Source organism: Corvus brachyrhynchos, unplaced genomic scaffold (genome assembly GCF_000691975.1).
Source record: "Corvus brachyrhynchos isolate BGI_N302 unplaced genomic scaffold, ASM69197v1 scaffold10, whole genome shotgun sequence".
NCBI lineage: Eukaryota > Metazoa > Chordata > Aves > Passeriformes > Corvidae > Corvus > Corvus brachyrhynchos.
This window is the reverse complement of record NW_008236180.1, coordinates 10823173-10847607: the sequence shown is the minus strand read 5'-3', so window position 1 is coordinate 10847607 and position 24435 is coordinate 10823173. Positions and strand designations below refer to the sequence as shown.

Here is a 24435-nt window from a genome sequence, read left to right as displayed (position 1 = left end):
TGTTGATCATGTATCATTAAATTTTTTTCCATTATCCCATAAGAGCTCTAGCTTTTATATTCTTACTTGCCTTAGGTCCTTGGCAAGTTTCTCTTTTCACTCCTTTAGCAACATTCCTTCATCCCCTGTTTTAGTAAGTGTAACTACCATCTTATAAAACCACATGAACACTGGTATCTTTGTACACACATTCATAGTAATCGATACTGGCTATTTTTATTTCTCTGCCAACAGTAATGACAACTTTAAACTCTACAAGAAGCAACCAATTTTAACTACAAAGTTTACATACCTGTTTCTTTATGCAGCATGTATTTTATACTCAGAATAACTGGGCCACAGCAGATAATGATGAAGAAGCAAGATTTTTTTTCACTGCATTTTAAAATGGCTGCAGCAGATGCCTTTTGTAGTCCTTGGAAGATTGATGATTCCATTATTTGTAGTACTCAGCAATAAATCTCTGAATTTAGGCTAAAGTGAGCACTTTTCCCTACTTTGCGTCTTCCATTATACTGTTATTAATCATGTTTAATCATTCATTTACCTCTCACTGCTACTGCACTTTGGGAGGACTGGCACATTATTGATTTTTGACTTTTACCCTTTAGAAGCTGGCTAAAGGGCTTTGCAGCTGCTTAATCAAAAGTGACATGACCAAGGCAGGGGCACTGTAGACCTCAGGAAAACAGCAGCTAAACAACATGCCAAGTTATGATAAAATGAAATTAAGAGTCAACAAAGAAAGCAAAATATAATAAATGAAAATTACAGCAGATAACCTCAGGAGATCACAGAGTACAAAGCACTCCTCTGCCTTGCAAAACACATTGCTAGGAAAGAGGAAGCAAAGATTAAGAAGTTAAAACTACAAATTCCCACAAAAAGAAAAATGCAAAGCCATGTAGTTTGTCAGCCAATGTAATTTGGCTCAAGCAGATTCTCAGTTGCTTATAAAGCTTTTCCCACAGAGGAAGCATCACTTCAACAGTCCACTAGCAACTGTAACAAGAATAACACAATGTAATATTTTGATAGCTGGCTTCTTCTCCGCTTACCAAAAAACCTGATATTTTTAAGAAAGTCAAAGAACTCCATTCATATCTTTTTAAAAGTGCATATAAACCCTTAATTTCATCTACAATATCTAGCAAATTATGCAATAAACAATAGATATAAGTGCAGTTATCAACTCTATATGAACAGCAGTAATGCTGGCTTCATATTGTAGAAGAGAGGCAAAAAAGAAACCAAAAAAGGCATAAGAGATGGTTAAAATTGTCCAGGTCCTTGTACAATCCAGTTAGAGAGGAACAACTAAAAGTGGGAGGATTTGTGGACTTACAAATAAAAGAGTTCAAGCTCCTATTGCTCTTTCCTGGAATTCTCAGTGTCATTTTTTTCTGATCCTTGACATCATGTTTTGCCCTGTTTAAGTTATGCCACCTCAATTCCACTAACCTCAGTGCAGAATACAAGAACCAGAGGAAATCAAATGAAATCATCAAGCAATACATTCCATTAATGTGCTTATTTTTCCTGCATATCACATTATTAAAATGTGTAGCACGTTGGTGAAAGATATTGTCAAGACCAAACTACATGGACCAGTAAAACTCTCATCGAAAGTTTGTTATGTACCCTGCATCTCCAGCCCTTAGCTGTCAGTAACTGTTTACACTACAGCTACTATGCAGTAGTAGTTCAGGTCACATGCCAGTTACCGCTCTAGTATCTCCTGCTCGTGATTAAAGTCATATATTTTGCCAATGGCGACTGCAAACATTCCAGTGTAACTTATTTTATTGTAAGTGAAATGGGAAGATGCATCCACACCATGACTTTAATCTGGCACAAAGAATGCAGGTAAAGTAGTTCTGATATGAAAGGTGGCACTGCTGCATGGGAGGTGCTGTTCCCTGGCTATGTTAACTGAATGAAGATCACTGATAAACTGTTTATGAAAGTGAAATTGACCTCTTAGAATGTGATAAATGACACAAGAAGCTCAAGAAAGGAAAACCAGTAATGATGCATCTTTAAACATAGTACACATAAGCCTACATATGTGCAAACAGCACAGGGTAACTCCCCATGCCAGATTTTCATGTCTCGCAAAGGATACTGTCAAGAAGAGAGAGTCCTTTGGAAGAAATTTGACATTGAGTATTTCAAAACAGTACCATATACACAAATTACTAGTAAATTTTCAAAGCCTTATCCTGTTATACCTACAAGTTCTCTGAATTCCAGTTTCTCACAGTCTGCTACATTTTCATGTAACTGTAACACAGGAAAATAAAATTACAATGTTGTTAATCAAACATCAATAAGATTTGCAAGCTCTTGCATCAAAAAGGAAAGTAAAAATATAAAGTGAAAGGGAAAGCATTAAAATTTAGGAAATGCTACTGTTCATACACTGTAATTCATGTATAGCCCACTCACTTTACTTGTACAGTTAAAAAATATTTTCACAAATGCTTCAGCATAAAGAATGCAATAACTAAATACAAGGATTGTATTTCTGGGGGTGTTCAGTGTCTTGGCACATCGGAAGAACTACTGGTGGAAAGGCCTTCTGAACTCTGTTGGGTTCACTCTTAAGGACAGCATATGCAAAAACTAACTGGTCAAAAAGCAAAAAGAAGAGAAAATGAAGGTACAAAAAATATGGGGTTGTTTTGTTGGTTTGGTTTTTTTTCCCCCCTCGGAAAGCTGCTAGGCATGTAAATGAAACCATGGATCATATAACCAATACTCTTTTTAGCTTTTGTGCTTGAGTAGGATTGTTAAATCAGAAAGACCAGTCCCACAACATCCTCAAGCCAAGCTGAATCCCTGCTCCACATGAGAACACTTCTTAGCACACACACACACAAAAAAGAAAATGACAATTTTTTCTTAAAGGTTTTTTTCCCTTTTCCTAGGGAACAACTGTATAGTCTTTTCTCAAAATTCCACAATGTCAAACTGTCAGAAAAAGCTCAAAGAGACATTAACACATTCCAAAGTTCTTACAAGGTAAAGGAGAGCAAACAACATAATTACAGAGATAATCCGTTTCTTCTGTTACAAGAACGTGTGCTCTATTTCCTGTGATCTGCTGTCAAGAGAACTGTAAGACAGTATCCTATAACTGTTATCATTAAATTGTGGTTTCAAATAACATTAAATGAAACTTATCTTTTTTTAGTACGAAGACCTTATTTGATACCTCTTTCTTCCTTAGTATTGTCATTATTTACAGCAATTCTGAGTAGTAGGGCCTCCTATTTACTCAAATGGAAATATCATGCCTCGTATCTGCAATACCCAACCACTCTGACAGGCATCACAAGAGTTTAGCATCACCTTTCAACCTTACTTCAATCAAATCATTTCATGAGGTCTTTTAGTTTGTCTGGATAGTCAGACTAGCTTGTAGTAATGCTGCGACCAACAATGCAGGAGTTTTGAGGAAATGGCAGGGAAGTAACAACTGGCTCCCCAGCTATAAGCAACCTGATGAAAAGGTTACTGCTCACCAAATACCGACCGAAAGAAGACAAATTTCTCTATAATTTTGCCTTATTCTGTCCCCACCCTAGTTAAAAAAGAATATCAATAATACCAATGTTTCTCTCTAATCACTGTAGCACACTTGCAACCTTTATATATTTAATTTTTAAAATAAAAGTGTCTTCATCTCAATAATCCTATCAATTCATGTTACGCATGATTTTCAGTTCCCCACTAGTAGAAAAAACCAGCCCCACAAGCAGACAACAACTACTTTTCTGATACTATGTGGCAAAGTAGTGCCAAAGTCGAATGCTGTGGACTATAACTACACTGTAACAACAATCCCATTATCTCCCTGCTATATTTCATAATTTGAGTAAATTAAAGCAAAATGCGCAGTGCTCACACCAATGAGCAGCAGTAAATTCCAGTAAAACCCATTTAATTTGGACTACTATTTTGTATAAAATACGTTAGTGTTTAAGTAATGAAGCATTTGGTTGATTGGGTTTTGTGCAGTTGATTTTATTTTATGTTGCATTGCAGGAAATCTGAGCCAAAGGAGCAGGGTAGAACATAGCCGAGATTGTGGGCACATATTTCCCTTTTTGACATCAAACACTGTTTGAAAATATGAGCCAAACTTATTTGCCTGTATGACTTAAAATGAATATTCACCATTCTGGTTCAGTTCTGATGATTGTCATGATTACACCTCCAGGCAATGAGTTGGTCACACAGCCTAACAGCCTGAAAAGAGCAGCAGCAATATTAATGGAAGACAGGAATGGAATAGTGGAAATTTGTTAGTTACTTAGACCCCAAAGACTTTGAATTCCACAATTTCTAGTTGGTATCATGCACTAAATCACAGAAACATCCTGAGAGACCAAAACCAATAAAAAAGTACACTGCATCATAAGATGCCCACTCTGACTACCAAACAGTTAGTTTAAACCAATGCAGTTTTGAGGATGTAACAGCAAAGTATCTAAATCTAAAATAATAAAGTGCTGGATATAATAAAGCCATTTCAGAGTGATAGTGCTAAATCATTAAACTTGGAACAAGCAAACCCTTCTACTACACCAAACACAGCGATAAAGCTGGCCATGCCTTGCTGTCTCTGAGGTTACATGACAGATTTTAACCACTGCTCAATGGCTAAATAGACAAGTCATGGCATATCTGGTTCCCGGTACCCAGAAGGATACTAACTGGTCAAAAATATTCATTTAGGCAAAAAGGTACCTGTCTAACAGGCAAACAGGGAGCCCCCCTTAACTTGCTGTCGGAGCAAATAATGCATGGGGGGCTTAGAGAAGATGTAGCTGTACATTTGTATTGCTCTTTCAGTGGCTATACATACATGCTTTCCTTGAGTCCAGTTGCATGCTGATGCAGACTCTGGCATAGAAACTGGAAATAGAAACAAGAAAGCTCATTTTGGCAACAGGCCTTCCTGAAAGCATAGTAACTGAACTCTTGACACTACTCAGATTCTCTGAATCAACAGAGGCCATTCAATTCGACATCTGTTCAGCAAAGCTAATCACATTCAGTGTTTAAACTTTAGAGTAGACAGTGAGAAGAATTAGAAATCTGGATTCTTAGCAAGTAGAATAGGAAACCATTGGCAAGTTTTTAAAAGCCAAAAATTCCCAAGGTTCCCTTAGATGAGGAAAATTTGAGATCTTTGCTTTGGAGTTTTAACTCTCCACCCAGTCCCATTAGTCCAAATACACTGTCCCATTAGTTGTCAAAGTAAGTAAATTACTGTCCTAATGCCTCTAGTATTTGAAGCCTACTTTGCTTTGCAAATCAATTATTGAAACTGCTCTTTAATGAAAGACAGATCCTTTCCCCATTTTTTCCTCATTTATAGCACTATAAGTGAACTATTTTACAAAACAAGCATTATTTCCTATAAAGAAAATAAGCTGAGGTAAGTATATCACTGAAACTCACGGACAAGAAGTTTTATGAATAATTAAGTAGCTGATATACAGCAACATTATCACAAGCCTCTTACTCACACTGCCGTCTTTCTCAGCATGACACAGGCAAGACTTTGCTTCTGAGGTATAAAGAGACTTAATTAAATCTTCATTCTTCAGTGTACCAGGATTTCTTCTTCTTTATATGAGCTCAGATTATTATATGTAATGCTGAAAAATGTTAATTTTCTGCTTAAATTCACCAAATTACAGATGGGATTTCTTTACAATTCTTTATTGCTTCCAACGTCTTTAAGATACAATGCTACACATTCTTAAGTAGAAATTAATTACACTACTATTTCAGTCTTCAGAGTAGGCATCTGAACATCATCATTCCTAAAAAATTTCCATTTTAACATATTGTTAGTATGTTTGAGTGATCTTAATCCACAGTCATAAAATTCCACGTAATTGCCTGTGTCTTAATGACCTTAGGCTTTGAATACAATCACTGGTCTTCGCACACTGCCTGTCACTTTTAGTGCTTGAGTATTGACATTGTATCTCTTTTAGGTTCTTTTCAGCCCTTTAATGACTATGCCAATTAATAATGCATCATTCTCTCGCCTTTAGCTAATTTTAATTGCTGTAATTTATGTCCCTAGACAATTTCTGCACTACAGATGGAATCTATACTACTGTAGCTGAGTTAGAAGATCACACTCTCAAGGTCCTTAGCAGCTAAACAACACAATTTCAGGTTTATAGTTTATCTATAATTGACACCAATTACTGTTCAAGGAAACAAGTCATGACATTACAGGTAACATACAGATCATTTTTATGTTCTGGAGCAGTGTGGACTTCACCAGTAGGGCTTTGACAATTAATTATAGCTTCATAGTGCTTTCTGAAGACACTCAGATGCCTTGAAAGGGAAAAATCCACCTAAAATTAGCTAATATAGAGGTTACACACTTCTTTAACAAGGCCTATACTTTTACACTGATATTCTCAGAAGTACATGAACGTCCCCTCTGAGGTAGTATTACAAGGCAACAAAAGCTTAAAGCCTGAAACAGTGCCTAAGATCTACTTCAGCTTTTTATTAAAACATGTTTGCAAAGCTCATGGGCACAAAGAAAATAAAGCAGAAAGAAAAACTGTTTATCACTAATCTCTATTCAGCTCTATAGACAGCCCAAAATGAAGGGTGTAACCATGAACTGTGTTTGTCCCATATTAGATTATCATTCACTTCATCCCCTTGCCAGCATTAGGGATACTTTGCAAATCATATTCCAGTGTTTCACTTAGTACAGCTTACATTGATCCATAGCCCTGTAAAGTTCAGTCCCTCTGTTTTTATTGTCATCTCTTCTTACCTTCAATCCACTTTTTCAAAACCATAAAACTCCTTGTGCCAGTTGCTTCTGCTTCCCTTCCAAAGCCAAGCATCTTTCTGGCCTAGAACATCACATCCTAGTCTCCCTAATAATTTTTCTCAGGCACATTGGCCCTGTTCATCTCTGTCCAGTGGACAGCGAAACATTAAGACAGCCTACAACCTGTGTGTGCTTCTAACTACACACAGTATAATCCACTCAATTTACCCAGAAGAACCTCACACTGTGCTAGAACACTTTCTCTTCTCAACTGCGTCAAAATCCATTAAAGGTGTATTACAAATGTCAGTTTTGGACCAAATCATATTTCCCCTTTCATGGGGATGAAAGGTCAGATGAATGGTTCAACATCAACAAGGTTAGAAACTCATGAAAAAAGATGTCAAAGGATAACTTGCCTGCTACCTCAGAAGACAAATATATACACTGGATTTAACTTACACTTACTTGGAGTTCACCATAACACTATTACAGATTACTTTAAGACTAGTCACCCCTTCCTGGGTTCAGTGTTGTACTGAACGAGACTAAAGATCCTGGACATAATTAGCTATTTCTGTTATTGATATAAGTACTGTATTTCAAAGGGGACAAAACCATTAAAACAATTGCCCTCAAGCACAGTAATAACCATAATTCTTGCATGAAAAATGTGCACCCAGTTAAACAATCAAATAAATTTACCTGTACAAGTGTCACAGACTGCAATTTGTTCCAGTCATCTTTAATTGATACGTTCTCTTTACACATAATGTTGTTTTTCAATATACGAGATGACTAAATGAAAGATAAACTGAAAAGCAAAACTTACTGTGGCTTGCAATGCATATATCATCATTCAATTTCCAAGCACCCACTGAAGAATTTTTGAAACAGTACACATTTTTAACTAGTCTATAGTGAACTCTATTCTTGTATACTATCCTCAGAACTCATCTAAAACCCTCCATAAATTTACTGGCACAGGTAAACAGAGTGAACACGTCACAGGTCTTCAACCTGTTTTCTTTCTTCTATTAGAGGCAAGGAACTCATTTGCTGTTAACTGTTTCTAATAGCCAGGAAGGTGAAAGGCTAATAAAAACAGACAAGTAGGTAGAACAGATTCAGGGTCCTTTTAGCTACATCTGCATATCTGCCTCTGGAACTTGAAAAGTAAATCTAGAATCCCTCAGCTGCTGAAGCCCTCTTTCTGTTGGCATAAAACTATTTAGGTTTCTGGCAAGGCCACATAGCTCGCTCACATGCAGAGGATAACAAAAGTTACTACAGCACTAACTACACTCATTAAGTAGAACACGATAGTATGAATGTGAAGGTTCCCACTGCTCTTACAGACTGGCCTGCAGCAGTCTTCCATGTGACAGCAAAAGCAAACAAAACTAACCCAAAAAATTCCAAGCAAGAACAAAATAACCCTTCACCAGAAAAAGCATGCTCAATGGTGAGCAATTACACTAACACTTAACTATTAATAACTTCTGCTGCACAACCAAGAAATTAGTTAGAGCAAGGCTTTTTCCCACAGCTGATACCTATTGCTATGGTCACCATCTCCTGGGTGTGAACTGAGTAACTCAGAAGCACTGTATGTGCTACACTGCAAATGAAGCCAAAGAAATGTTTATAACAATTATGCTGTAAAATGCTCCAAAAATACAAAGTCATCTAGATAAATCAGTCCCCCATATTCCTAAAATAATCACAAAGTTTTAATCTAAATTGTGCCACACCTATCTCCACTTTGTCTGGAACAGTGCAATAATGACACCGATTTTCAAACCCTGTAATAATCACAAAGTACTTAAATACGTTGACAGTCACTGTAAGTTATCCGAAACAGCATTCGGGTTCACTGTTGTACAGTGTCTGATACGCCAGGCAACAGGACAGTGAGAAAGTGCTGCAGTTATCTGGTGCAGTAAGCTCCACCTGTCCTGCCTACTGGACCCTGGAACACAGAAACCACACGTTTATGACATGGACACATATAATGATAATATACTTGTGCAAGGGACCAAACAAAAAGACCACTTGAGTGCTCAACTTTACAAGCATAAAATTAAACTTAAAAGGGGTGGGTCAATGTTTAGTATTTAACAGCAGCATACCCCTAGCTGTTAAAACAGTTGCAATCCTCATTCACTAGCAGCTCAGGTTCAAAATTGCAGTTCTCACACAGACATTAATCAATCCCTCTTCAGTGACAATCAGTTTTCACTTTGAAATCCCCCTGAACTTAATTTTCCAGTGAGCAGACAAATTTGCAGTTTTTGAGGACCATACACTGTGCTGTGACACAGTCAAGGAGCATACACGAGTATACGGAATTGAACCTGGGCACGCAAGAGAGACGCATTTCTTCATGAGGAGCTCTTTACTACTAACATTGTCTGCAGAAAAGAATGGGAGCCAAACACACCACAGCTTTCCATTAAAATTCCCTGTTAAATGGGGAGACAAAGCCAGATTACTAGAAGAGTGGAAGAAATAAACAAAATAAAGATGTGATTCTACTGAAAGGTTACACAACAGCAAAGTCAGCAGAATGGTTTCTCTGTATGATTTAGAATTAATCTTATGAGAGGTTTCTTTAGTAGCTCATATGAACCACTAAGAAATTTTTCCTTCCTCTTGCTTTATCATACTAGGAACAGTAGTAACTATGTCAACCAAAGAAAATGCCTAACATTGTTTTATATAAGAAAAAAATCCAACATCTAAAAATCCCCTTAAATCTACTTTAAGTTAAGAAGGTTTGAGCATAGCCTGTACATGACTGCCAAAAACCTGAACTACTGTAGCTAAGCTAAATCCAACACGCTCCAAATTCCTAAGATTGGAGGAACTATAAAGAAGTACGCAGCCACTACAACTAGCAGCTGCTTGTGCTTTAAACCATTTAGATATTATTATATTTATTCATTTTATATTTATATTAAAAATTATAGTATTATTTCTTAATAGAACTTTTGCAGTGTTTCTCATTATCCCTCATTATTATTTGCGCTTACATACAATCAGCCTCAAAGGTTGCTCAATAACTTCCTTGGTCTACAATATAACAATTCAAGCTATGCAAAATACTCACAGAGAAACCTAAAAGTTTTGAAAGGTAAAGTTTGCTCATCTTTATTCCATTTCTTGAAATGCAGAAATTATTTTTTCTTTTATAATAGTAACATAAGAGTTGTTCAATTTTTTTATTTGTTGATTTGATCAAATTTTCTCACCAGAGTAACGGGTACAGGACGAGAGAACAAGAATTTTGTTTTTCTAGTAGAACACTTGACCATTTTTATCAGGAATTCTCTGGTGAGTAAGCAAATGGCTAATAATTTGAGGTTACAAAACATCTTTTAGAGAAGACTTGACTGAAATTAAAGTAATTAAATGCATACTTCCCTTTATATCTTAAGCTTGTATGGAGATAAGATAGTGATGTGATAAACACTTGTCATTCATGTGGCCATAAATGAAAAATATTTTCATATTTGAAATTAATTCTAAACCACTGTCTGGACCTACTTATCTCAAGATTAAATCTTACCATATACATAAGATACTAAACAACGAAGAACAGACTTACAGGACATTCAGACAAAAGGAAAAATAACACATCTAATCAGAATAAAACCACTCAATTACTCCAAGAACAGGAATTCAGTAGTTTTTAGCATGCGCTATAGTTAAACATTGAGCCAAGAGAACAGACTCAGCACTTCCTTAATAAAGTTCTTCCAGAGATGCAGGTGTGTTATACCACCAGTGCACCACAGTACTCAGCCTCAAAAGCCAGAGCTATCTCTCCGCACATTTTAGAATGTTTGCTCTGTAAATCTACTAGAGACTTAAACAAAGAATAATTGTTTATATGCACACAACCTAATACTCTCCATTGCTCCATACAGCCTGAATTTATTTTTTATTGCATATTAAAACGAACAATCACTATTCATTTATACAAGGAAATACTGCTCCAAACAAAACTATTCACTTCATTCTATTCAGAAAAGCTCACATCAGGCCTTCGTGTAGACAATCCTTAACACTCGTGCTACACTTTGATTTCAAAAATACTTTTCTTTAGAAACAATACAGCTACTAATTATTTTTCAATTGTTAAAAAGAGTAGATTTTTTTCTATACTCCTTTTATTGAAAATACTTTGACGTGAAATCTACATTAACTGAAACGTCCATGCAGGACTGGGGAGTTTTTTGTGTCATTGCAACACTAGGAAAGTGATTTATATCCATTGTATTTTGGCTATTTCAAGAGATTTAGTTCAGCCATACTACTAAAAAAAATTGTTCCTGCTGCAACAAATACTACTCATATCTGAGGACAGCTGCATTTTCTTAAAAATTAACACCCCAATATTAGAATATTTTCAGAAATGAAGCAATATTTAATTGGTGTTATTTATCTTTCTGCACAGTGGTTTAATTCCACTTCCTTGTCCTTTCTGTATGTATCATGTGCCACAGTTAAAATTTTTATATTGTCTTTGTCCCCTGCATCATCACCTACAATCATGCAAGAAACTATGTACAAAAATAATAAGAAAAGGACTTCACAAATGAAATGTCATCCAGTTCTTGTGTCCCAAGAAAGCTGGCATTCAGAGGCATGTCCGATGCACAAGTTTCTGATAGTGACTGATGGTGTCTCTCACATACCACCTACAGCCAAAGGAAAACAAACTTTCATTCACTCTGATGAAGTGCAACTGTATATATTACCAGTGTAGATAGCACAGATCTGCAAGGAATATAATATTTGCCATAAATCCTTGTGTCACAAGCCAAAAATACCAATTTATTCTGGCCTAAAGGGTTCCTCTCTGTTTTGAAACACTTGTATTTTTCAAGCATCCAATGTACACATGGGGCAGAGATGCAGAGAAAATAAAACAGAAAAAGGAGAAGAAGAAGACAAGTATCAAAAGAGACCAAAATACCCCAAAATAGCAGGGACCAACAGAATGTTTACTCAAGCAGAACAATGAAGAATACATTTCCTGCATATCAGAACAATCTTGCTAGACCAATTTTAGTGACTGGGTGTATGAAGCTGTCAAAAATTACAAGCCAAGCCTAACTTCTGTATATCATATATATATATATATACACACACACACACACACATACAAACACACAGAGATTTCCTAGCTTAAGTAGGCTAAAACCAGAGGAGCATATATTTCTAATGTCAATCATTTTAAACATTGTATATGAAGTTCCAGTATCCATAAGAAACACATATTAGTAGAGATCAATGTATTACACTTGCAGAAAGGCGAAGTTAAACACATCTAAAGAAAAATAAAATCCCTGAAACTCCCGTTTTTAATCTGTTACTGTAGTAAGTAAATATATTAAAAATATATAAACTGTACACACAAGCATGCAAAATGGGTATCTAATATTAGAGGTACATACCCATTCTAGATTCTCAATACCATTTGCCTCTATCAATAATTGTCAGCATAAAATTCCCATTCCTGGAAGTGTTCAAGGTCAGGTTGACGGGGCTGAGCAAGCTGGTCTAATGGAAGGCATCCTTGCCCATGGCAGTGGAGTTGGAACAAGATGATCTGTAAGGTCCCTTCCAACCCGAATTATACAGTGATTCTATGATTCTGGGAAAATATAAAACCCTAATTTTAAGAACTTAGGTTTATAAGGTTATAGCAAAAGTTCATGAGTAAAAGAACATTAATGTTCTGGCATTCAGTTAGTTCTGGTTACAATACACTCAAAGGATAACTGTTCAGAAATCTCAGTATCCTTCCATAATGCAAGAGTACAGAAATAGTCTGGTTTCAAAATGGATTTTTCCAGAATATGATCTGGATTATTTGTGTTAAATTAATTGATATACAAAGCAATTGTAGGTGTGAGAAAAGTAGACACTTAAGAAGATACTTTTGCCAGTCACAGAATCTCAGAATATTCTGAGTTGGAAATAAGCCACAAAGATCATGAACTCCAAATCTGAAGTGAAAGGTCTATAAGGGATCGAACCACGGTGTTATTAGTACCATGCTCTAACCAACTGAGCTAATCAGATTAGGTCAATAATATAATTAAGGAACACTAAGATTACTAAATGCAATTTTATACAAATAGTAACTACAGACATCTATCAATAGCATTACTTGAATCACATTCTACAAGTATGCCAATAAAACCTACTCTTATCCATAGGGACAAGCATCACCAACTTGAAATGCAACCAGCTTCTGGATAGGCACTTAAAAAAGCATTACCTCAATGGGAACACCATCATCTAATCCTGCTCTTGTCCTACTCCCTCCAAGTGCCAAGATGCGATATTTCAAAAAAGGTGAAACCCTCTGTCACCCTGATAATACATGTTCAGCCAAAGCATGACAATTTACATACAGGTGACATCCATCATTCTTCTTCATTTCTAGAAATTATCAATTTACTCCTGCAGATGAGGTTTGCATCTAATGACTTCAGCATTACTGTCAAACTCATTTTGAGTTATATTTTTGTGCCATACATCTGACAAACTTCCTACTGTTGTGAACTGCCATAGCAAGTGAGTCAGTTAAGAGGTATATACTTTATACTTGTATCTTATTTAGCACTGCAGTTATTTCTTTTTAATGTCATGTACTGTATCTTATTCTCAAAATGGGGGAAAGCTCAGCTTCATATTCATATCTGCTCACAGTTCTGACAACTCCCTCTAGTTTTCCCTCTCAGGCATCAAATGTGCACAGATGTACCATCTCTCACGTCTTTCAGAAGAAATATCCTATTCCAATCTCTGCTACCTTCATTTAACCTCACACAGCCACCTCCCCTTCTCCACTTTTCAGTCTCTAATCACAAATGCATGGCTGATAGCCATCTTTCCTTCAAAACTGTATCTGGGGATAGCCAACATGTCAGACCCACAAAATGAACTAATGCTTTTTTCTTTCTGAGAAACTGAATGTTTCTTTCTGAGAAACAAACCTCCCCTTCTCTCAAGCTGACAAATTAGGATCTTTTCGTCACGTGGCTACCGTCTCTGCAAACTGCTAATGTCTCAATGAGAGCTCAACTAAATAAATCATTCAAAATGAAAGAGCTGCTTAAGCTGCGACCTGAAACAGCTGCTGAATTTTTAAATGTTCACATCCTCCCCTCAAAGCAATGAAACATTCTGTATAAACAAACACCAGCTCTCCAAGCCTGCTGGGCTATCAGAAAACAGGGTTAAGAATGAAGCATGGGAACTGAATTAGCAGGGACAATTAATTTTTCTTGAAGGATCGCAACACTGCCATTAATTGCCTCGAAGTGTACTGAGTATAGGAACAGCGTCAATAATAACTGATGTTCAAATACCAACTGTACTCATCTTTTAACCACATACCTTGCATATTGATTTTGACACAAATGTGTATTACAGAGTATGATATTTTTATTGTGAAAATCCTTTAAGACAAAAGGTATACTTGTGAGAAAATGTCAGCATTATTCTGTGTACATTAACAAATACCTACTGTACTTTCCAGTAGTTGACACAACTGTTGTTCCCACTTGAACAGACATTTTTCTCCCAAAACAGAAAACCAGTTACAGATATTTCTCTACAGGAAGCATCTGCTATTTTTCATTAACTTGTTATTCTGAAGTTTTGCAGACTTGCAAAAAGTTGAATGGGGGGGAAAAGAAAAATCCAAATTATTCTACATATATTTAAAGGCTGAAACTATGTAAACTAATTCAACAATATTCAACACAGCATGCTTTATTCTTTCTAGAAACATTCTCAAAAAGGCTTTAGCCTTGCATTTTAGGAAAACACTGTGATATGAGGTAGGTTTCTTTTTTCAGTATTGAGCATCTGCAGTACCTGGAGAGATCACAATGTCTTGTTAAATTCTGCCTGGAAGAAAAGTGGATTGACAGAAGGTACTTGAAGTCTGCACTCTGTGTTGAAAACTACTTGGCAGATTAATTGTTGTCCTGCTCACAACTATTAGGGAGCACCAAGAGGAGAAAAGAGGAAAAGAGGCAGATGATAATTAAAAGCTTGGTATTTTGTTTCAGAGTTTTTAGATATATTGTTTAAAAAGAAAACTGTAACAGGATAGATTTCAATACACTAAATATGTATTGAGATCTTGGGTACAGTAATGGAATCAGTACCCATAAACAGCCAGCACTAATTTCCTGTAGTCCATACCCCTAGAGCTGTATGGCAATATACATTTTAATGTTTAAGAAGAAGGTTTTTGAAATTCTATCCATCAGGCTAAACAAGTAGATTCACGAATGCCATTAATAGTCATGTTTAAAATATCAAAACCCAACTCTGTTTTTTACATATTTGCCTTTCAAATACAAATCTGTTCTCAAAATAACATACTGTTTTTTCCATTAGTGTTTACACTTCAAACAGAACTACTTTCAGGCACAAATACAGGAGACAAGCTTCTTCATACCATACCCATATTATAGAATATTTATGCAAAGTATTTTCAGACCTTTGAGACAAAGAGTGGTAGTATCTAAAGTGTCCTCAAGTGCCCAGAATGTAAGCAGTGGCTGTTAACCTTCCTGCATGTGTCAAAGTTGCACTGAAGAAAGAAATCAAACACAAGAGCAGAGTCTCTGATAAGTTCGGTTAAGTAATTGAAATTAAGAACCGTTAGGGAGGTAATTTCTTTTCTATGAACAGAAGTATTTCAGAGATATTATTTATTATGATATTCATCAAGTACTATATGAAATCTTTGGCGATAATTCAAAATATTTTTTAAAATCTTTTCCCTTTTTGTAAATGCACGTGCAATGAGAGTCATATTCAGTGAAGAGAATTTCTGAAATTTCTTTCTGAAATACTATTTCAGAAATATTTCAAACTTTTTCCACTGTCTGTTGTTCTCATGCTTCCCTACCTTCACCTTAAAAAGTTAATCACATAAAAGTCCATTGCATTGTGAGGTACTCAGAAATTATTTGTGATAAATGAATGCATGATGCCAGATTGCCCCATCAACAAGAGGGCAAAATTAGTTTTACTCACAAAACTTAATCTGAACACATACCACATGAAAATATTATCCAGAACACAGTATAATCAACTCAGTATATTCTTACCTGGTCTTGAAGGAATTCAGGTTCAGCCTTCAATTTGAAAAAGTTCTTCCTGGCTTAATAGCAGCAACTGAAAATTTGTACAAATTAATAGAAACTTTAGCTATATCTATACAGGAATAACTTATCTCATTAATTTCTTTTTAAACACAAGAGATATTGCTGAGTTTAGGATTTGAACTATCTGAAAAGCATATACCCACCCTTTCAAAAGCTTGCAATCTGGTGCTTCTCAACCACTAACCAAGAGAAGCAATTCCCCTGTAAATTTATGAATAAGGGAATTACACTGTGTGTAATTCCAATCTTCTCAGTCACAGTTGGTTTTTGCCTCTAGCAGTAGGAATACTCAGAGTTGAAATAGGGAAAGGACCCATGGAGACCACCACCAAGTCTGAAATCCTGTTAAACAGCTAACAATACCAAAACTAACAGACCCTGACAGAATAAGCTCATAAAAAGAAAAGAGCAGGGACTAAGCTGTGGGGCACTTCAGCTCCCTTTATACATAGAATTCCCTGTACTCTCAGATGACTGACAGAAAAAGTTCTCATTTTCAAGATGCTCCAGTCAGTAGAGAGAGAGGGATTTAATATCTCACAACTTAAAATTCCCATTGTTTCAACTTAATTTTCAAGAAAACTAGAACAAGACAGAGGCTGTATTCTACTTCTTCTGCTACCGTAAGAAAAAGAAACCAAAACAAAAATCCCAGGAAAACACAGGACACATTTTTATCATTTAAATTTAGGCACAAAGCCACATTGTAACAACATAACAAACCACAACTTCAGTATTATTTCTACAGAATCACTTTTTCTTCCTCACCCTTAAAAAAAGAAGGGCTGCAGTGCCCAGTAGGATACAATGTGGCAGATCCTTTACATACAGGCTCTTAGAATAGAGGAAAAAATTGGTTTAACCACCAGGTAGAACATATGCAAAGTCCCGCTTGGGTGGCAGTGGTTTCACAGCAAGCAGTAAAGCTTCCTGCCACAGGAATGTTTTTATTATGTTCAATGTATTTTAGAGGTAACAGGAAATGAGGACAGATAACAGCATATGCCAGTTCTTCCCAGTTGGTGGAGGCAGCTGATCTCTAGCAAAATTGCAGAACATACCCAAGGCATACACCAAGCAAAGACACTGCTTATTTGGTGTGGTGCTCTAAGCCACCTGACTGAACAGACCAAGTTCCCAAGAATCTGTTAATGGAAATTTCACCTGTCCCTCTTGATATTGCATATTTGTAACGTATAATCATCCAGAAACAACTCTTATGTCATAAGAAGTCCCAAACAAAAACAAGTGTCTGAATCAGTGTCCTCTAACAGCCCAAAATTCCACACTCCCCCACCAAACCCATCTGTCTGCATGGCCAACACAGGACTCAGGATTGCTGTAGAAGTGTTTCTGTCTGCTTTTTGCAGAGCACTCAGTAAGTTGTTTCTAGATGCTCTTGCTGCCACAGGCAAAACATAAATAAGTAAAGATTTTATCTCCAAAGGAAATCTGTGGTAAAAACTTCAAGGAACAGACAGCGCAGAAAGGATTGGCTCTAGAGCATCTCAAGGCCTCACCCTGTAAACACTCGATGTTCTAATTGTCAGAAAATGCTCAGGTTGTTTTGGATTATGCATTACTTAATAGATCTGTGACACAGACAGTATGAACTGCTACTACAAATTGGTGTGAATAATCATTCCACCTTTTTCAACTGACTGTTGTATAATTTCACTTTCTTAAAAAGAATATATACTTCATGCATGAGCCCACCCAGGTGCCAGAGAATCTCATTTGCATCAGAAAAGCGGTATTCAGATCTGCCCTTAAGACAAGATCTTCGTTATTATTTTGTGGTTATATTCAGACTTATTTGCATAACACAGCCATGCAATAATAGAATTGCATCAGTTACAAACTTCCCTACCAACATCTGTACTGGTTCTAGTTTAATTTAAAGCATGAAAAAGAGCGGAGCTCCTGGGAAGCTGCCAGCAGTAATGTCCTCCTGCACTTTAAGCAAATAGCTTGTTTCCTCCACAGGAGACAGATCAATACTCAAGAAACAAAACAAAAAAATCAAGAAAAGCTAAAAGCTTAGTCATGTAAATCAGGGTGGAGGAAAAATGAAAGAGAGCTCCTCATTGGCATTCTACAACTTCTGCAGACCCCCATGGCCCATTAGCTAATTTCTGTTAAAACACAGAGCTCTGGAATAATAAATGCCAGTGGCACATTTCTAAAGGTTTGTGGTAACTGAAATAAACATGTCCCTGTTCCCAGGACACCAAGAGACAGAAAATTAACCAGAGGTTAACTGGGTCATTAGCTAGAGCACAATATAGGTCACTGCAGATTTAATTTAGTTTGTATTCGGCTAAAGAATCAAATACAGCGACCAGTTCTCACAGCAGGAAAGTAAGTAACTTATCAGCATGCTGATGTATCTTAGATACCAAGGCACCATGTCTGTCATGATTCATACCACTTTTAACTAATTTCACATTATTTTGATGAAACAAAGTACACTGCATACACACACATGCATACAGCTTAAATGGCTCTGAATCTAAGTATTCAAATACATGCACAAATACTGAATATTTAACATTGTATACAGTCTGGGGTTTTGTCTCCCCCCTTTTTTTTTTTTACTACACTGGAAAATATTTAAGTAAGCTTTTCCTCCACAACAGGGTTTGCAAGAAAGTAGTCAAAACACAAGTCTAAAAAAAATGTTATGTGGGTTAAGAAAAAAACCCAAACCATTATGTTTTAATGAGTCTGATCAACACCTAAATAACATATGCAAGTATTTTGTCTCAATACAGTCTCTGACGAACAAAATACCTCAGCAGCTCTAACATAAGAGGTCCAATAGCCCAAACATTGCAAGAATTGGCAATACTAAATAAACATTTAGAACCTGTTTGTAGCCAACAGATTTGCATCAGTCTGCACTAAAGAAGAGGGTTTGGAAAGACTGCATGAATTATCGAGAATCCTGTAGTCATATCAGGTTAAATTGAGAGACTACCAACCAGGTCTAGGTTAGAGAGAACTAAAAAGATCTTAATTTCCATGGCTGCTATCATGTTTATAGCTAGTCCCTTGTTCTTAACATTTTCCTCTCTTCTGCTGCTGTGCAAGGGAAAAAACCAAAAAGATCAGAAGTGGCAGCAGACAAGGTGCACTAGTAAATAATTACATATAGAAAACAAACTAGAGTAGTTGAATGGTGTGGGTGTGCAGACCAAAATTTTAGGTGGAACATGTGGCACTAAAATTTTGACTTAAAGATAAACTGAACGTTTTCCTTCTAAGATGCCATTTTAATCTGAAATACTCCATTTTCAGTAAAAGTAACCAACAGGTAATAAGGATCCAGAGTCAACAAACTCCTATTCAATACAAAACCCAAAGTTAAAGTGAAAAATAAGTAAAAGTCAAATCTGTGCTAGACTTGAGAATAAGTTTTGCAACAAGGGTGACCCCTGCACCCAGGAATTTATATAACTAAACCAGCAAATTACTAGGCAAGTATTTCTTTACCAAAAAATGACTTTGAAAATAAAATAATTCCATTTGAATATTGTAGCTTCATCTAAATTGTATTTTTCACACCACATATAATTAATCAATACCTAAATAATGCATTTTTGTACATAACACAGTATCTTCTCTTGCTCAGATGGCAACAATTGAAGGGAGGGGTGGGGTGAGGGGAAGAAAACCCTCTCTTACCCCTAATATCAAGGTTGCAAACATTTACTGCTCAGCAGCCAAAGGAATGATTTCTGCACACCCCAGCCAAGCATTAGAACAAAACTATGTGGTGGTACAAGCCTATCCCCTTGCAGCTCTCTGAACAGCCATTTCCATTTACAGCAGCTACATTTTCTACTTAAACTGAGGTCACTGTCCCAGCTCCGCTTCAGCTGAATATCCCAGGTAGCATGTTTCTGTCCCACACCAAGATTCCTGCACCTCCCACTCCTCCCTGACCTGGAAACCTCCCAATGGCCCCCCACATATAAGAATCCCACACACGCACCCACCTCAAACACTTAACTCACATAAACATATTGATCTCTGAACATACTGATCTCTAATGTTACAAGCCCTTGAGGTCAAACTACAGGATTTGCAGTAGGTAGGCACTGCCAGTCAGAATCGAAGTCCCAGAATGGGATCAGGATAGCAATGGTGAAGAGGATAAATGGCAGAAAAGCCCAAAAGCTTCAAACTTTTTTTTATGTCCTTTCACCTGTTTCTCCCCTTAACTTCATATAAAGGTGACTTTAAAACACCTCATCTTATCTCCAAAAGTTATTCTGCTTTGCAATAGCATGTGTTTAACCATCTTAAAATTATCACTCCAATAGTTTGATTGTAGCAACTACACCATAGGGCTCTATATCTTCTCCATTCCATATTCACTGTATGAGTATTACCATACTCTAGCATTTGCATTCTAAAGTGATCCAGTTCTATTTGATGATTTGTATTTATTTTTCACCAAATTCCTAAATTATCATTAATAAATTTCACTGAATTATCAGTCTGCAGAAAACAAACATTTATCTGAAAATCAACAGGTCATCTCAACATTTGTACTAAAATTAGTTGCAACAACTGAGAGAAGGAACTTAACACCATACAAAATTTGGCAGAATTTTGAATCCGACCTTATTTTCTTTTTATAGAGTCCCTACTGTCCATAAATGGGACTTTTTAGGCCATATAATAGCTTTTTTTAAAAAAGAAGAAAAAGTCTACCTTACAAACATTGGGAAAAAGGAAGAAATTGAAAAAAAGACTGAATCAGAATCAAGCTGAGCCTAGATCCAGCTTACAAAAAGTCCAAGTGGCCACACTTAATAACTGTCTTAGATGAGTAAACTAAACTAAAGATTAGAGTAAAAACACATCTGGACAATTTCTTGAAAGTTTTGTAGACACTTTGTAGATTTCAGCATTTTGGTTTCCTGCATCTTCGCTCACAACACGAGCACACAAAATTCACAGGACATTATTAAAGTTCAGTACACCACAAGAGGTTTTACTGAAACTTCCCAAAATTCAGTCTTTCCTCCTTCTACAGTTAGTATTGCTTACAATACATCCACAGAAACAAAACAAGTACTTTATGATGTGAGTACTTGAGCTTCAACTCATGGCAGGTAGTTCTTACTGGTAGAACAATGTTAAACCAAGCAACTGTGTATCCCATCATCCTCCATAAATATGGTTTTCCCACCTGTTCCCCAGTTTATAAGCTTTTGTAAGTATGAACGGAGCAATTTTATTTTGCTCTAAAACACTCATAAGAAAAAGAAGTGAAATTTATGATTTTGGTATCTTTTTTCCAATCTTGGCAATATTAGAAGAGGTTAAGATGCATGTTTTCTGTGACAATACTTGAATCCTTAGATTAAAGATTAATAATATATCACACATGCTGATGAATGCATGATTCAGGAAAGACACAAACAGCAAGTTCTATTTAAAGCTTTGCAAGGCATGAATAGAACACTAAGATGTACACAGTGGAAGGTAAAAAGCCAAAGGTACAATTTTCAAGAGAAAAAACCCTGCCCTCATAGAGGTATAAGATCACAGTTTTCACAACAAAATGGATGTATAGCTAATATATTAACAAACCACAGCTCAAAAAAACAAAGGTGGCAAGGAACAGCCCAATATCAGCAGCCATACTTAAGAGAGGTTTGCATATCATTACAAACTCTTCTGCTGTTAGGTGATTTTCTGAAAGCTCCACCTGCTAGAAATTAAATTATCTCATGAATCACTTAATTATCTTGCACAACTGTAGGAAAGCTTTAAAATCCCAGTCTAAACAGCTCAAAGAAAAAAGCAAAATAACACACTTTGGTTTTGCTCTTAAGTATAATGGATTTCAAACCAGTGGCGTTGATTCACTTTTTTTTAAGTAGGTTGATCTTAAGGCCTTGAAACAGGATTAGACAGAATACAAAAATAAATAGATCTAAAGCAGTAACTTCAAGACTTTTAATTCTCTGCAGCAAAGTATTTATTACATGTAGCTTTCCTAAAATTCAGAAACATATAGCACCTGCATTAGTAACTTATAGACCTATCACTTTTCTTCACTTCATGCAAGCTACAGAAATGTGTTCTCTTGAGAACTCTCATGAGTTCTCTTTCCAAAACTTGCATCAAGATCAGAATTGAAAATAAAAAAATAAAACCAGTGTTTAACAAAACTCCATTCTGTAGTACTATTCAGTCTAACTTCATCATCATGTGAATGTACAATTTCTGCAGCACAGGGTTTCTAGAACAGATGATGTAAAACATAATAGCGTTTAGACATCAGAAGAACCCCCAAACAAATCATCCCCCAACACAATATGGTTTCCACACCATATGCTTTAGTGTCATTGTTTGGAATTTGTTTTCACCCCAACCTCCAACAGATGACACACAATGTTCAGTAAAATCTAAAATTTATAGCCAGCTAAATGTTACTACACTCCTGAGACTTTTTTTTACAACACAGTAAATCAACCCATAAAAGGCTTTCTAGGAAAATAGTTTATTAAGTGCCTCAGCTCTATGCCCACTAAGAGTCAAAGAAATCCTTACCATATTCCAACTCGAACACAATAACCTTCACAATATACCAGACACATTCATAGGTCATCAGATAAGCAATTCTAATTGCTGCTGCTTCTGAATACAAAGTTTACATGGGACTTAGAATACAGTTTTAAATTAACAAGTACTGTTCTAAATCACAGAGAATCATTAAGTGTTTTCTTTCATTGGAAATGTTATGTTTCAACCTGACATTTTTCTAACAATTTCCTCTCTTTTTCAGCTGTCTTTTTTCCTAAACAATCCTATTCTAATCATAGTCACACATATATCCTCAAGTTAGTTCCCTTCTCTTCATACCACCTTATTGATCCATACTCAACACAGAGCTCAAAACTGTGAACTATCACCCAGAAGAAAGATTCAAAATCTTTGTGAAAAGCGCAATCCAAACATGAATTGTCAAGAATTGTTAAAACAGTAGTACAGGCTCAATTTAGTGAAAACATACATTTATAGGCAAAAAAAATCCATCAAGATTACCAATTGTGACACGTAAACCCAGTAGAACTTGTAGAGCCATAGGGACTTCTCAGTATCATACCTCTTTATGTCTGTATTCTTATTACACACTAGAGTGCCTATTATCAGCTGCAACAAGAGCTAAAACACTGAGCTTGACAGGTCTCTGTAACTGCCTTGGTGTAAGAATAAGAGTACTGGATTAGGCCAGGATGTTACTTAGCTGCAGTGGTCCAGTACTATCTTTACATTTGAGATTCTTAAACAGGTAATTTTTAATTAGATCAATAAAATACAAGCCAAGTTATTTTCCAGCTTCTGCTGATATAAACTGAGGTACTGCCTTTTTCAAAATGTTTTCACCACCTTCACTATATGCATGATAAAACCGCTTATAAACCCACCCCAAAATAAAGTCTTGAAACAGATACACAACATCCTTGGCCTATTTAGTAAGGTAGAAATGGATAACGTTGCGCCCCCCACGACGTAAATATGAATATAGCTAGGAAAGTGGCTACTGCTGCATGCTCCCTCTCTTCTTTTCTGTCATGTAAAGAGACTAACCACTTCGAAATTGTCACACAAGTTTTTCTAAAGAAGGAAAGACAAATCAAGTTACTCAAGTAGAAGTCTACACATTGACAAATCAGAAGAATTTGCAGCAAAATTTGTACTGGAAGTGCTTGTATTGGAAGTGATTTTTAGCTCAGCCTTGTATTTTCTGCAACTTAGGCACCACGAATAGGATTACTGTAATACAATGATTAAATCCTACTTCAGAAATAAAATGACAAGTTCCTATCTGCAGTAAATAATTTCAGCTTGGAACTCCATTTAAGGCTTCTACCACAAAGAACAGTTGACATCTTCTGCAAGAGGCTTCCACTTGAAGTACAATAACTTCTCTGTTAGTGGTTTCTACAGAATACATGCTTGCAAAGGAAAGAAGATAATACAGAACAACATTTTTTTCTTTAATGACAGATAATATAATAGAACAAGTAAACTTGGACTATTTCCTTCAGAACACAATGCAATACTAGAAATACATTTAACCAAGTGGAATCAGACACTTACTCTTCCTAAGGCTACTGTAAAAGCAGGAACAGAATCTGGGATCAAATGTTGAAAGGAAGCTCTTCCCCAGCTGATGATCTTTCCTTCTGTGTCGGCCAAGTACAGAAAATGAATACAGCAAACAATTTGAATACTGGTTTGCAGTATCAAGGTCTATTCTAGGTTATAACCGTTCTAGAGGTAGCCAGAGTTCACTCAAAGGTAAACTGATTTATAGAGGACATTTTTTTTGCCTTCCCCCCCCCCCCCCCTCGGTCCCCCCCCGCACAC

The 24435-nt window shown here is 36.2% G+C and overlaps 1 protein-coding gene across 4 annotated transcripts in view; it reads right to left on the bottom strand.

The window, feature by feature from the left end:
- Window positions 1-24435, bottom strand: part of SULF2 (sulfatase 2) — a 122290-nt gene that overhangs the window by 86409 nt on the left and 11446 nt on the right. For 2 of the 4 annotated variants that reach the window (XM_017735335.1, XM_017735310.1), the window contains exon 1: window positions 15982-16041. The exons of 1 other annotated variant lie outside the window; for it this stretch is intronic. The gene's annotated coding sequence lies outside the window, so the exon portion shown is untranslated. Of the gene's footprint in view, window positions 1-292; window positions 491-15981; window positions 16042-24435 lie in introns of those variants that run through there. One more of the 4 variants, XM_017735318.1, reaches the window with a different exon arrangement.